Below are 15,776 nucleotides of genomic sequence, written 5' to 3'. Positions count from 1 at the left end.
CAGTAGAACATTTATAACACTGTGATGAAAGAGAAAGGAGGAAGGAAAAGGGTATATATATATATATATATATATATACATAACAGAACAAAGAAGAAACCATAGTGGTTGTGAGAGTTCCAGTTTTAGTCACAAGACTACCTACAGTTGGTATTTACCAATTTTTACCTCCACAGCTCATTATAGATCACTTTTGACCTCAGTCAGCACCACGGCTGAGCTAGGTTATTTAGCTGGTAGATCGCCCAGACCATCACTCCTAGCAGATATGAACCTTGGTGATCCTGATTAGACCAGATTTCTATACTCTTTCATTCAAAGTTAATCTTAAATATACAATTCAAATAAATAGGTTAAATACATATTTTGATATAAGATAACCTTTGCCACTGGGCATGGCATACTATGAAATACCCCAGGGGTTCCCCTAGTTTCCAAAAATACTTCTTGCTGCTCCCACTGTGTAACAGCAATCTGCTTCCCCTTGATAACCAGAGTAATCACCCAGCTGACATAGTAATGACCTGTCTTTAGCCTGTTGGTTCATTTGCACCAGGTGCCCAAAATGGTGAGTGGCAACCTCAAATTCCAATTGAATGAGACAAATTGATATCACGTGCCTCCTGATGTTTTGCTTGAAAAGGACACAACATTGGTTATGTGGTCTTCCTGCCAAAAATGCATAACCTGAATCTAATCATGAGGAAACAATCTGTCAAACTGGGGAAGAGGCTCACAGATCTCCACAAAACAGGTCAATGTGTCCCATCCATTTTCCAGCAACTTCTCCTCAAAACATGCCCTTTTCTGAAGAAATATGTGGGTCATACACGGGCTCATAGTGTGTGCCCATTGTGGGAGTTCCATTCACCTACCTCTCCCCAGTCCTTCTTGACATAAGTCCTCCAACCTTTTTCCTTCCAAATCTCTGACCATCCAGATAATCCTGTGCCCATAAACCATTACTAATGAATCTGTGCTGAGCTGGACCTCTGAACATCTTTATTTTCAGGCAGCATTGACAAGTTCTTCCCAATGAGAAGTTTTCTTTTCCTATTGCCCTTCATGGCCCCCTCTGTGTGGGGCTTGTCAGGCCACAGAAGTTGACTTCCAGGTGGCACACGCATATCATATGGAACATATCCATAAACCAGGCTTGATTTTTTTTCTTTCTCAGCTAACTTGTTTATTGGGCCTTGCCTTAAGAATCTGTGGGTATTGACTGAGTGAGAGTCAATGCAGCAGTAGGTGATACCCTGGGAGTGTGAGCTCCATGTTCAATCAATGTACTTGTTCCTTCAAGACCTCGTAAGGATGAAGTGCTGGAGAAAGAAGAGTGAGAAGACCCATTCTCATGGCGTGGTTCATCAGATAACACCCAGCCCATGATGGAGAGCTCAGGTGGCAGAATCACTTGTCGTTCCAGGAGAAGCAAGCCAGGTCTATTTCTTAAAGGGAAAGTAATCCACTGACAAATAGGGCATGCATGTGTTCCAGAACCCTAGGGACTTGTACTGTAATGTTTCTATGAAGGCTTGATGCAGGCTCTATGCACCATCCTCCTCAGAGAAAGATGCTTTGGTCACCATTGGATCAGCTGGGTTATTAGGGGAAGCACAGTGTTTGCACGGCAACCTGCACCATCGGAAAAACCTTTTCACACTCCGGGCCCCACGCGAAGCGGGCAGCCTTACAAGTTGCTTAGTAAATGGGCCTGAACACCACCCCGCTGTGGGATATGCTGCCTCTAAACACCAAAGAATCACCTTCCAAGTGTGTGCCTCTTTTTTCCTGGAAGATACAACTAGTCTTTCTCTTTGGATGGGATCCCTCAAAATACTCCAGACCACTGGCCTTCCATAAACCTAACTGAGTTGACAGACGCTTATATTTTTATGATTTTAAAAATATCCTCTCTCGCCCTGACCAGTTTGGCTCAGTGGATAGAGCGTCGGCCTGAGAACTGAAGGTCCCAGGTTCGATTCTGGTCAAGGGCATGTACCTTGTTTGCGGGCACATCCCCAGTAGAGGGTGTGCAGGAGGCAGCTGATCGATGTTTCTCTCTCATCGATGTTTCTAACTCTCTATTCCTCTCTCTTCCTCTCTGTAAAAAATCAATAAAATATATTTTTAAAAAATCCTCTCTCATGCCTGCACCTTACAAAGAACACATTACTTCTTTTTCACCAGGCCCTACCTAATACTGTCTCAATATGGCAGCCCAGTACGATGCTCTGCAGCATAGTGTAATGATCAACATCCCTGACAATTAAAATATGACTGAGAATCGGAGAGCTGGAATAGCCCCTCGGCAAGGAAGGGGAAAGAACACTACTGTCTCTGTGAGGTGGAAGATGACTCTTTCTGGTATCCTATACAGTGGGGCCTTGACTTACGAGTTTAATTCGTTCTGAGACCGAGCTCGTTAAGGAGCTCATTAAAGAGCTCGTTAACTCAAATTACTCTATCAACTCAATGCAAAAAAATCGCCGAGAGACAGCTGGTATCTCAAAAAACTCCTTAGTCGAGACACTCGTAAGTCAAGGCCCCACTGTACTAACATTTAAAACAGTATTTGTCCAATTTATAGGTCCTTACCAGGTGCTAGGAACTGTCTTAATTTGACGTGCGAAATAGCAAATGCAATTGGAGTTGCCATCTGAGTAAGCTGACAGTAATCCACTGTCATTCCCCAAGACCCATGGTCATTCTGTAGAGGCCAAGCAGATGAGTTACATGTCGATACGAGAAGAATCCTAGTCCCTGCACTTTTTAAAAGCCTTCTCTGAGGGCAGTCATCTTTGTGATTTCCTCAGGGTGCAGTATTGTGTTGGTTTACTATTTTGATAGAGTTCCCGCTTCCACCTGACCCCTCACAGTTAATAGCCTTTACTCCACAGAGCCAATGTGGCCACTCTGCCATCGCTGAAACATCTACTCCAAGCATCCAACTACAAATAAGGAAAATAATTACGAGAGGGCTTCACAAACCCACTGGGACCACTGAGAGACAAGCTCAACCCACAACCATTTGTCACCTCTAGAGAACCACGGTGGTATTGAGAGTCTTCGGGGATTAATGTTAATGACAGCTAGAATCCGATAAGCCCCCCAAAAGTCTGGCGGTTCTCTTTTCCCACGGCAGAGTTAAGTTATTAAAGAATTGCGGGTTTCTTTGAAGACGAGGAGAAATATTTACACTACATTGTCTTGATGGCGTCCAGGGTTCTGGTGTCCCCTTTATTCAATGGCTCTGGGTTTATAACTAATCTGGCAATTGAGTGAAGGCCTTTGACTTTTCACCGTGGTGGCTGTGGTTGGGCTTATGATTTTCAGATCTACAGTATGTTTTGTTATATATATCCAGTTGGATTCTGATAGAATGGCCACCTAGTCGTCCCTAGAAACCTCATGATAAATTAACTGCCAGCAAAGATCAGATTCTACTCAGGCTCTGCTGCTAGAAGCTGCTTCTACCGTGCTTCCAATGTTGAAGTATTGCCCCTTGTCCACCGCCCTCCATGATCTCAACAGACCCAGGGCAATCAAAATGTTCATTTCAGCCCAGCTAGCATGGCACAATGGTTGAGCATAGGATCTATGAACCAGGAGGTCACGGGGTTTGTGTGTGTGTGTTTAATATATTTTTATTGATTTCAGAGAGGAAGGGAGAGGGAGAGAGAGATAGAAACATCAATGATGAGAATCATTGATTGGTTGCCTCCTGCTCACCCCTTACTGGAATCAAGCCCACAACCCAGGCATATGCCCTTGACCAGAATTGAACCCAGGACCCTTCAGTCCGCAGGCCAACGCTCTATCCACTGAGCCAAACCAGCTAGGGCAGGAGGTCATGGTTTGATTCTGGGTCAGGGCACATGCCTGGGTTGTAGGCTCGATCCCGGGTGGGGGGGGTGGGGTGTTGAGGGGGGCATGCAGGAGGAAGTTAATCAATGATTCTCTCTCATCATTGATGTTTCTATCTCTCTCTCCCTTCCTCTCTAAAATCAATAAAAATCTATATTTTAAAATGTTCATTTCAATAGCAGCATCCCTCACCTTCACTCCTGACTTATAGAGGACTCCACTGCAATACTTTTCAAGGGTGTCTTTCTCCTAATTTTGTTTCTCAATGCCTTGGTGAACAGAGAGTGAGTTACTTAGTGAGTTCCTGGGTCGCATGTGAAATGCCTACCCTAGTAGTCCTTTCTCCTAAGCGCTTGGACTCTTCCCCCTACGTCACACCATGGATCTCTGATGACTCTCCTTCATTCCACACAGGCCACCATTAAGTTCATTTCTACCCAATCAGCCAGGCCAACAGCCAGGCCCATTTCCAGCTGCATCCACTAGAACAATCAGTTCAGAATGGTTGGGAAATACACCCACAATAATCAGTTAAGCCAGATTTAAAATTGTGTTTCTTTTTGTCTGGCCTAGATTCTCATAATCCATCCCCACAACTATTCCCTAGGGGTTTTGCTGACATAAATGAGCAACATCTTGCCATTCCTTGGGTGTGTAAATCTTTGCTTCATAAAATAGATATTGTGCTTGTCCTCCTGGGGACATGCTGGTGGTTGACTCTTGTTAAATCTAGAGCACTGAGTGGTGGGAAATGGGGGCAGGAGGAAAGCTGGCATCTCCTTGCAAGGAAACTACCTCAGCAAGGTCATTACGGAGTCTCTAAGCGAGGCTGGACCAGCCCCATCAGGCCGGGGAGGAGGAGATGCGGCCATTGGGAGCAGAGGTTAATGGAGTTTTGGAGATCTTGGTACTCAGGTTCAATTAAACCCACCTAAATGGCCCCAATTCTCAGATCCCACTGGATTAATTTCCCAATTAATACCCAAACTTTTGCACAAGAGCCCTAGTGATGCCGTGAGTTCAGATTATTTTTTAACCATCAACCCACAGGATCAGATCGCATTTGAATATAGACTGTATCAGCCCTACAGCTACATTATATCAATGATTCCTCTAGAAATTCATAGGATTTTAATCCTCTGGTTTTTGCCTCATGCAGGTAACTTTAAAATCTTGAGCATATATTTTTCTTTCTCTAAGTTGTCTAATGTAGGTGAAAACAGCCACCCAACTCCACCCACAGTCGTTGTATTCCCAGGGACCAGTATTTTAAGGAACTATTTACCACTCCATGTCACACACTGCCAGTGTTCCCTATGCTGAAGCTAACAGAGTCATTGCTCCTTTCAAACCCAATCAAGTCAGAAAAAACAAATCCAGTTTCTGATGTCTTTAGTCTGTTCTTTGTAATCCTGCTGGTACCAATCACCGTCATGGACAGGGTTCAAATGCAGGGAACAGAAGCCATTCTAGCAAGTTGAAGCATGAAAGGATTTACTACAGGTATTAAAAAGCTCACTGAATCACTGAGAGGGCCAGGGAAACAGACTGAGGTTGTTGGCTCCTAAAGCCACTCCCAAGACTAGGAAACGGCCGCCTCTTAAACAAGAGATGAGCACCAAAGGCAGGAAGCCACCGTGTGGTGGCCCTCGTGGACAGGAAGGTGGCTCCACAGGAGAGCAGACGTGCTTTCATCCTCACCTGCAGGATGGGCTCCTGTGACCTGCCTCTTGAAACCCGCAGACTGCTGTTAATGCTGCCACAGAAAATGAAAATTCCGCCACCACCGAACTTTTAAAAGAGAAAGCAGCAGCGAAAGCATGGCCTCTGCCTCATTTCTGCCGTCTGGACCTTGCACCAGCGCAACATCATGGCTGAACTGCAATCCCATCCAGAGCCCCGAGGGCAGGGGAGTCTGGGAAAGGTGGTGTCTGGCTCTCCAGGCATCACCGTGCAGGGAGGTATGTTAGAAGGAAGGTGGGTGGACATGGGGAGCAGACCTACCAAACCCATCACAAACCCCCAATACTGAGTTCTCGTCTTAAGCTCTGACAAAGAACCCATGAAGATGTCCCCTTGTTTACAACCAAGGTTCACTGCTTACACTCCTTTACACGCCCCACATACCTGGACAATCCCTTGTCAGTCACAGGTAAACTATACATTCCAATCGAGTGAAGGATTGGCTCAGATTAGAACAATATAACAGAGAGGGGCATTTCTTCTGATTTTTCTGACTCATTACTAGACATGGCTGGGAAGTGGCCCCTCCACACAGCTGCAGCGGAAAATGACTTGATCCCAGAGGGTCTTCTGAATCATCTGAGTAACAGTAAATTCTATTTGGTAGCATTGTAGCCTGAAGTACTTTGTACAATAGACTCATTTCTGGAAACTGATATAGGGAACCAAAACACCCCTTTTCTCCATTCGCTTCAGAAAACAGAGCATTGACTCTCTTAAGGGCAGACACACTTTCATGGCCTCTTGCCTCGAAGTCAGTCATGTGCCTTAGAAAGGAGTCCCAGTGCGGGGAACAGCCTACCTTCGCCAAGCTATCCCCCTTCTCATCTTTCATCCAGTTGTCTTGAGACTCCCTAAAGTCTCCGGAGTAATCGCTTTGCCTGAAACAGAGAACATCTTTGTGGGTGTTGTCAGAGGAACAACTGTCCCAGAGAAATACACCCCTCTTTCAAATTCTGCGCTCAGCACCAAGACCTGTTGCTTTGGGGTGCCAAGGATTAGCCAGGACCCACACTTTGCACAGACCACCAGCCTGCTCAGAACTGGGGGAAGCAATGATCATCCTGTCCACCCCCTGCCTTGAGTCAGCACTGGGAGAAAGCACTCCTGACCTAAACTAAATTGATTGTGACTTGGGAGTAAATCTAAATGGCCATTTTCTTTTTTTTTCTTTTTTTTTTTTTATTGCTTAAAGGATTACAAAGGGTATTACATATGTGTCCTTTTTTTTCCCCCGCCCTTGACAATCCCCTGGCCTCCCCTACCCCCCAGTGTCTTATGTCCTAAATGGCCATTTTCTTTTCAAGTCAGGTCTTCCCTGTTACTTCCTAAGCCACTGATTGAAAGAGAAAAGTAGCTAATTAAAGGGGAACGATTCCGTTTCAGAAGCATCAAGAAAACCTTGACAAGACCCATATGTGCCCCCAAAATGATATTTCAATGATGACTGTGCTTTTCTCAAAAAGCTAAGGATTTAGGAGGCAGCCCCCACCCAGATCTGTCTCTGCAAACAAAGAGAAGGAAAAAAAGGAAATGGAGATCATTGTTCCAGTAATTCAATAGCTCCCCCTCCTCCTGAATTTCTGGAATAATTGCCTCAGGCTTTAGTGGAGACTGGATTACAGCTGAGTAGCTGCTTTGGACTTGGGCCCTCAGAGCTTCGGGGGTGGAGCGTCTTCCCTTCTCACTTTCCCACTGCAAACTTCTTGCTCTTGACAAGGCACACATAACCACCCTCCACCTTCTCTCCTTACACACACTCCAGGCTAAATTTCCTGACTAATCCTACATTCTCAAGGCTTGTCTGTCAAATGGTGCTAGGCCCCTGGGGGTATTGGTTAGGAAGGAGGTTTCAGGCTCCAAAGGAAGGTGTTTACTATGGCCTTATTTTAAAGGGAATCATTAGGTGCCATTTCTACTCCTTTTTAAGAGGTCAGGGAAGAAGTGAGTATGCTCTTGCTGGAATCCTCTCTGGCCACCCAGGCAAGACAGCTGCGTCTTGTTGGTTTGTGACATCTGTCTGTCACTGTCTTCCAACTCCCTCTCCCAATACCCACCCATGGAGGCTTCTGCACAGTCTGCTTTTCTGAACTAGGTTTTGCCCTGCATTCTTCTCCCTGTAACGTCCCCAACCACACACACACACACACACACACACACACACACACACACAATGATCCTCTGTTTTGGGTCCAACGCAATCATAAAGAACAGTGGCTTCAGAGCTAAATTGTGTAGGTTTGAATTGTGGCTCCACCATGTACAAATAGTTGGGCAAGTTCTATGCCTCAATTTGTTAATCTGTAAAATGAAGATAATAGCATCTACTACCCAAAAAAAGTTGTTTTTGAGGGTTAAATGTATGAATGCTAATCAAATGCTTTTGGGAAAAAAATGTCTGGCCATAGCCAGCTTGGCTCAGTGGATTGGATAGAGCATCGGCCTGCGGGCCAAAGGGTCCCTGGTTTGATTCTGGTCAAGGATACTACCTCAGTTGCAGACTCCTTCCTGGCCCCGGCCCTGGTTGGGGCTCGTGCAGGAGGCAACCAATGCATATCGAAATTTCTCTCTGTCTTTACCTCTCTCTTCCACTCTCTCTAAAAATCAATGGAAAAATATCCTTGGGGTGAGGATTAAAAAAAAAAAGTCTGGACAATATATATTTGCTTTCATTATTGTGAACATGGCATCTGGGTGGTATATTGAATAATTACATTTCCTTCCTGTCCTAATACACAATGAAGCATTAGGTACTGGCCAAGCCCACAGCTCCCTGCAAAGGAAAGTCGTCGTGGGTAGTTCTTCCTCCATGAAGACACTAGAGCTGAGGGTCACTGAAGCAAAGATGAATGCCCAGGCCACAGGCAGCCATGTGTATGTAAGAGGAACATGAGCAAGACCTATGCCAATGAGATGACTTGAGCTGAGGTGCCACCTAAAAGGAGTACCACATATTGAAGGTAGGGTTCTATGCAATGTCTCTCAAACTGTGGTCCTCAGCCAGCTGCATCAGAATTCCCTGAAATGATTAAGAATATTGCCAAAACCGGTTTGGCTCAGTGGACGGAGCGTCGGCCTGCGGACTGAAAGGTCCCAGGTTCGATTCTGGTCAAGGGCATGTACCTGGGTTGCAGGCACATCCCCAGTAGAAGATGTGCAGGAGGCAGCTGATCGATGTTTCTCTCTCATCGATGTTTCTAACTCTCTATCTCTCTCCCTTCCTCTCTGTAAAAAATCAATAAAATATATATTTTTTAAAAAAGAATATTGACTCATGGGCTCCTTCTCAGTCTTAATGTTTCAGAATTTCTTTGTTTGTGTGGTTTTTAAATAGATTTTTATTGATTTCAGAGAGGAAGAGAGAGGGAGAGAGAGAGATAGAAACATCAATGATGAGAGAGAATCATTGACTGGCTGCCTCCTGCACACCCTCCATGGGTGATCAAGCCCACAGCCTGAGCATGTGCCCTGATCGGAAATCAAACGGTGACCTTCTGATTCATAGGTTGACACTCAACCACTGAGTCCACCGGCGGGCTGCTTGTTTGTTTTATACAAGGTAATTGTTGACCAAGAAATTCTCATCACAATAAAGTCTGAAATCCTCTGTCTGTGGAGTCCTACGTGGTCCTAAGAGGCCAAGCAGATTTGGGGGGACGGGGGGGGGGGACACCACCTCTTCCTTGTCCAGTTCAGAGCTCTCGGCCCATGCTGGCTCCGTGCCACTAATCCTCCTTCATTCTGTACATTTGAGTCCGTGAACTGGTGGCGGTGAAAAGAAACTGAGAAGAGAAGAAACATCAAGGAATCACAATCTAAGAAGTTCACTGATGAGAAAATGAACTCGACCCAAGAGTAGACAAGGACAGTGAAGTCACTGCAAACACGTATGCCTTTCAGTTCTTTTCCCACATCTGTGTATGGCCTCATAATTTTCTTGCAGGTATCCTGTGTTGTTTCCAAAACCATAGTTATCCAACAAATACTCTGCAGTCAGGGACGATTCACCTAATTGCCTAATTTCCATTGGGAATGTAAAAGAAATTTGGCTTGGTAACAAAGCTGTGTATTGTAATACTAACGCTATCCTCTTCCATTTGCATAGTAACTTATGGTTTAAAACAGCCTCTTGGGACAATATTCCATTGAAACTTGGCACCACTGGAGATATCAAAATTATAATTTATAGACAAAGTTAACAGCAAACCAGGATTTTGTTATCTCCCCCAAATAATTTCTTTAACACACTGAGGCCTTGAAAATCAGATCAGAAAACATTCTTCATCTGAGATATGAGATACATGCAAACTCTGACTCACAGACTGAGTTTTCCAAGACAATCCTGATATCCAGGTATGTAGTCAATGGCAGAAAAATAAAAATAAAATATACATTTAAAACAATTGTGATTTGCCAGAAGGAAAATTAGCTCCTCTGGTTCACTGGTTTGAGTGTATAAATTTTGTTAACAAAAGCACCTGCCATGAATCAGGTTCTAGGAAACACATTATATCTGAAATCACTTCCCAAATTTATTCAAATCTGCCTGTTGAAGAAAGGTTCACTCTCAACATAATACCTTTGACCACAAATAAAGTCTCTGCCATCTGTTTTCACGCTGGGAAAACACTATTTGAATTCACTGGTGAAATAAAAAAAATCCTCTTCACACAGATCCAGATCTTGGTCTCTTACCCTAGGATATCTGCTGCTGAAATTACAAAAGAAAAAAAATTACTTTGTTATTTAAAATGATGAAGTGCGAACATGTGTTATTCAAAAATAAGGATACCTCCACCTACATTTCCAAATTATTAACATTCACATGCCCTTGGTTTTTCTTTGTTTATTGTCAATGAGAGCTTTTTAAAATTGGGGCTTCAGATATCATCATTTTATCAGACACCACAATACTTTGGAAAATGGGGGAGAATGTCTTTATTTTTATAGTTTCTTTTAGCTCTCTGCACCAAATATTTTAAGGACATTTATCACCACTGAGTATCTTATTGAAATGAGAAGACAGAAGTAGTTTAGAACACTAAAGAACTATAAAGAGGAATTTAAATCTGATTACACGAAAGACAGATCAATATCATGGCTGATTAAGGCAGATTCTGAATCCTTAAATCCCACCCCATTGATGACTTCTGCTCTGGATTAAAAGGAGGACATAGTTCGAGGGCGAATAAATAGTCTTCAGCGCAGCTTGGAGTTTGGGCCCCAAATTCCTATCCCCTTAGTATCCAGCCTAGAATAAGGGCAGGCTAGATAGACTATTACTTGGCTCATTTCTCCCTGACCTCACATGTCCTTGACTCTCACATCTTCCCACCATGAGAAAATATGGGGATGTGTGAAAATGGGAGTACGTGCTTCCCCTGAGCTATCCCCCACCCTCCGCCATGCTTTTTTTCCCTGGTCCCACCCACCAGGACTTTGAAGGGGCTGGGGCATACTCAGGTGGTGCCTGGAACCTGACTTTCCATCATTCTGAGGCACACAGGGCATGCAGGGTGGTTCTATTTATAATCTCTTCACTTCTCCCAGGAAGAGCCTCACCTTTAGCTTGCAGGTTCCTCCTGGTATAACTAACCTTCAGCAGCATCCCTCCTTTGGCGGGTAGATAATGGGAGGTGGGAGGAGGTTTGATCTCTGCACCTTGGAACCCTGATCAACCCAATGTCAAGGCCACACACAAATCAGAGGCCCTCCTGCCTCCTCTACTTCTGGCCATGGCCCCACCATTCTCTCAAAGGTGAACATTCCAGGCCATGCTTCTACCTCTGAGTTCCAAATTAGTTCCAATAAGTTCTCCACATCGTCCCTCCTGTCTATAGCTTTCCATATTTACTGTGTCTAGCCTAATTCAGACTTTTATACTTGCATGCCAGGATTTCTTACAAGAGACTCTTACTGGACTCCTTCATTCATCCATCAATCACTCCCTCTCTCTCTCTGCTTCCAACTGCCTCTGCCTGAGCATCATTGTCTTTAAGTTGTGCTCACTCACCCACCGTCTGGAGCTCCTGTTACCCCCGATTGTGGTGTAGGGAAGTATTAAGAGCACGGATTCTGGAGCCAGTCTGCCTGGGCTCCAACACTGATTCTGCCACTTTGCTCTGTAACTTCGGGCAAGCTACTTAGCCTCTCTGTGCCTCAGTGTCCTCCTCCTGAAATGGGGGTGATATAGTACATATTTCACAGGATCACTATGAGGATTAAATGAACTGATATAGAATGGGGTCTGGTATTTAATAAGCTTACAGTAAGAAATAGCTGTTATTACTATTGTTATGGAATGCAGGCCAAGCTCCTTGGCCCAGCATCCATTGGCCTATCCAATCTGTACCCTGAAACTACACTCTTGAGATGGTAGATGCTATTCTGGAATTCTCTACTGGCTTCCAAAACAAATTTGAAAGCCGCTTACGGTGATAGGCATGGTGGCCATGAGTCCTTCTCTGCTCTAATGGAGTATTTAATTTGAGCCAAGGGCCTAGAAGTGCAGAAAGCTGGGAGAAGTAGTTTTCTCCCCTCGTTTGCTCCCGGGGACACATGTTATGCTCAGAGAAGCTAGAAGGGGAGATTTGAGCTGATTATACTCGAATGTTTTACTTTCCAATACAGCATAGTGACTGGTGAGTCCTGTGGGCCCCAAGCCAGGATTGTTTTAACTGGTGGCGTTATCTGGGTCAGACGGCTTGGCCTCTGCGGGGAGACTCCGGGCAGTGTCATCTGCCAGGCCAGGAGGAGCAGCCCTTGCTGCTGAATAGACAGTGGTGCCCATGGTGCTTGGAGGACAACGTCTGACCTCCTGAAATGTAGCCGGGGAGCCCACATGGAAACAATGAAAGGGAGAGGAGAGGGAGAAGGTCAAGGACACAGCATAATGAGAGCGCAAAAAGAACAACACAGGTGACGTGGCAGTTCAGAGGAAGGGAGGGGGAATTTTAAAAGAAAAAGAGGTAAAAGGAACTGAGTAGGGAGTGGGGGGACCAAGGCATGTCTGGGAAGAATCAGAACCGCCAAGGGGCTGGGCTGCCTAATGGATTCTGGAGACTTAAAATACACAAAACCAAGAAAATAAAACGCTCAAGACAACAGACCCCCCTTTGTAGTCTAAGCAGTGTCCTTGGTAAGTACATGTGAGCCCGCTTAGTGGAGAGCTAAATGGGAGATGACCTGGCAAATGAGAACGTGCGCCGCCCGGCCCGTGGGGTTCCTGCAGCCTCAGAGCCCCCCTCTTCAGCCAGGCAGGTGGCATGGCGTCACCCGGGGGTTCCCCAGCGCTCTCGTTCCTTGTGCTACCTGGATGCCAGGCTGTCCGATATGCTCCACGTCCCCACCTCTGCGGCCCGGAGGAAGTGCAATCAGAGTGGGGGGCTGCCCCCGAGGGGTGGTTCCCCAGCAACTCCTACGTTTACACTAGAGCCTTAGCAGCATCAGATACTCTGGGGGACATGACCTCGCCACCCACATTCTGGGTCTCCACACTGCATTGAGGAGAGATGGCACAAGAGCTTATACATAGAGAGAAAGAGTTGCAGTTAAGAGATCAGGGTTCTTCTTCCTCTTCTTCTTTTTCTTCTTCTCCTTCTTATTGATTTCAGAAAGCAAGGGAGAGAAACATCAATGTTGAGAGAGAATCATTGATCAGCTGCCTCCTGCACACCCCACACCGGGGATCGAGCCCAAAACCCGAGCATGTGTCCTGACTGGGAATCTCCCGTGAACTCCTGGTTCACGGGTTGATGCTCAACCACTAAACCACACCAGCTGGGCAAGAGCTTATATTTCTGAGCTACCTGCTCCCCACATAGGATAAATTCTTCTGAAGTGAATTTGCAAAACAGCCACGGCCACCTCGCCGTCCAAACCACCTCCTGCCAACATTGTATCAGGAGGGAGATTAGGGTTGTAAGTATTTCTGCAAAGTACTTTTTCCAAGAAAAGGAGGCAGAATTGCCACTGGGAGTTGACGTCATTAATCTGAAAGCGCCCACATGTATCCGATCTCAGGGACAGGGTTAGCCCCTGAGACGCACAGGAGCAGCAAAGTCAGGGCCAAGGGGGACCTGGGTGAGGGGCAGGTTTGCATTGGCTCTGGTTCCTTGAGGCCCCGGTCCCCTCTGGGCATGCTAAGCTGTGCCATAGAGGCGGCTGCTGTGTTTAAAGGCGCTCCGCCAGCTGGGCAGGTGTGGCTTTGTGCGAATCTCCCCGTTATCAGCACCGGTCAGGTGTTTTTCCTCTGAGCTCATCGGCAGGGGCAGAGCTCTCTGTTCCTATGGTTCTGTAGAGGTGACAATGCCAAGGCTATTTACACAAACACATGGGCCCGCTGCTCCTCTCCCCCAAGGGGCTGGGACGCACGGCCAAGTTCACAGGTGCAGTTTGGGGTTTGAGCTGCATGTGAACCCGACCCAGCACTGGAAGTCCTCCACGGGAAGATGGCAAAGCCATCAGCCGAGAGGCCAGAGGCGTGAGGCCGAGTCCCAGGCCCGCCACTTACCAGCTGTGTGTCAAGTCACTTGGGCTCTCCGAGTCCCTTTCGGATAGAAAATGAGGCTAGAGTCAGACCGGAGGATTGGCTCGGCCATGAAACAGGAAGTGAAGCACCTGACACAGTGGCTGTCCGCAGCACCTGCTCACATGACCTCCTTCACAGAGCAGCGTTTTCTCCGCAGGAACTCACAACTGACTTTCTGCTCCGCCCTCGGGTCCCTGAGCATCCGGGGAAGGTGGCTCTCCCACCTCCCACCAAGGGCTTTGGAATGACGACTCCACACCATCCCCGGGGAACTCCAGCATGGGGGCCTTTTCCTCCTGCGGCTTTTAAGTGCATTTCATGGGGAAAATATATATAAATCCATATCAGATTTATGCCAATGCAACATTCTCTAAGAGAACTCGCTGTAAAAGGCAGCGAGTAAAAATCTTCAGGCAGTAGTTGCTTCCCTTGACATTAATTCACATAACGTGAAATTGATTTCAAAATATTTTCCGCTCAAAACTGCAAACACAGCCAATGTTTGCGTCACCTCGTTCTTACAGTTTTGGACCTTTATAAGATATTTTATTAAAAAGCACTAACAATGCCAGGGTGAAGTCAAGCTGCTTTTTCCTCTTTAATTCGTACACTCTGCAAAAAGTAAATGATTTCCAATGTTACCACCAGAGGGCACTGGTGCCAAATTGAGTCACAAAGTCACCCAAATGCTCCGCTTTAAACAAATGCCCCCTTTCATTTAAGCAAAACTTTGAATACAAATAACTCACTCTAGCATTGACTGAGAGCAAAATGTCTAACTCCGTGCAAACAGTGATATGCACACAACTCCTTCCGGAACGGTGTATTTAAGCGTTTTCTTATTAAATGTAGAAATGCATAAAATTAAAAATGGGGTGACGCCAGGAATGCGGTCAGAATAACCAGGCCCTCAGCTCTTGGGCTCCTTTGTCTGGGTCCCTCTTGTTCTCACCGTTTGTACCACGCCTTTGGGTTTCACATCAAATAAGCTCCAGTGCAGTGATTGGACAAGATCTGGGTTTGAATACCAGCGTTTCCACATAAGAGCTCTGTGACTTTAAGACTGAACCTAGGGAGAAGAGGGTCCTAATGTAAGGTGACAGGAGAAGATCTGACTCTGGGTGGTGGGCACACGGTGCAATAGACAGATCTTGTCACATAGAAACCCACACCTGACACCTGTGTGTTCATGTTGACCAATGTCACCCCAATCAATTGATAAATATTTTTTTAAAAGACTGTCTCTAGACCTCAGTTTCTTCACGGGTAAAGTGGGAGCAGTAATACTTACTTTGCAGAACCGTGGTGAGGTATAGGAGATCATGCTTATAATACAGTCCCTGGCACATTCTGGGTAGCTAATTGAGTGCTGACATTGACTAGGATTGTATGTGGGATTCGTGCAAATCAAGACCCGAGGAAAGGAGTACTAATAGTGTTCCTACATAAGACATGAAAACAGAGGTTAAATAACATGCCAAAGGTCATGGAGCCAACAGGTCGCAGGACGACTGACAAAGTTCATGTGGTTGGAGGGTGTAGGGTGGGTAGGTGGGCACCATATATTATGCTTCTTTGCACCTCTGAGGCTGGTAAACATGTTGATACTCAACAAATACCCGGTGGAGAAGATGAA

At 45.8% G+C, this 15,776-nt stretch overlaps 1 long non-coding RNA gene across 1 annotated transcript; it reads right to left on the bottom strand.

Annotated features, from left to right (window-relative positions):
• Window positions 1–9,041: 9,041 nt before the first annotated feature.
• LOC139008013 (uncharacterized) lies at window positions 9,042–14,208 on the bottom strand. The gene is made up of 3 exons (XR_011471081.1): window positions 14,123–14,208; window positions 10,190–10,321; window positions 9,042–9,392 (listed from the first exon to the last, which is right to left on the bottom strand). It is a non-coding gene; the product is annotated as an uncharacterized lncRNA (long non-coding RNA).
• Window positions 14,209–15,776: the final 1,568 nt, after the last annotated feature.

The sequence above is a fragment of the Myotis yumanensis genome, unplaced genomic scaffold (assembly GCF_028538775.1).
Source record: "Myotis yumanensis isolate MYYU_CA2020_CCGP unplaced genomic scaffold, mMyoYum1.0.hap1 SCAF_4, whole genome shotgun sequence".
Taxonomy (NCBI): Eukaryota; Metazoa; Chordata; class Mammalia; order Chiroptera; family Vespertilionidae; genus Myotis; species Myotis yumanensis.
Note: the sequence above shows the minus strand (reverse complement) of the source record. Positions and strands in the feature narration are given on the sequence as shown.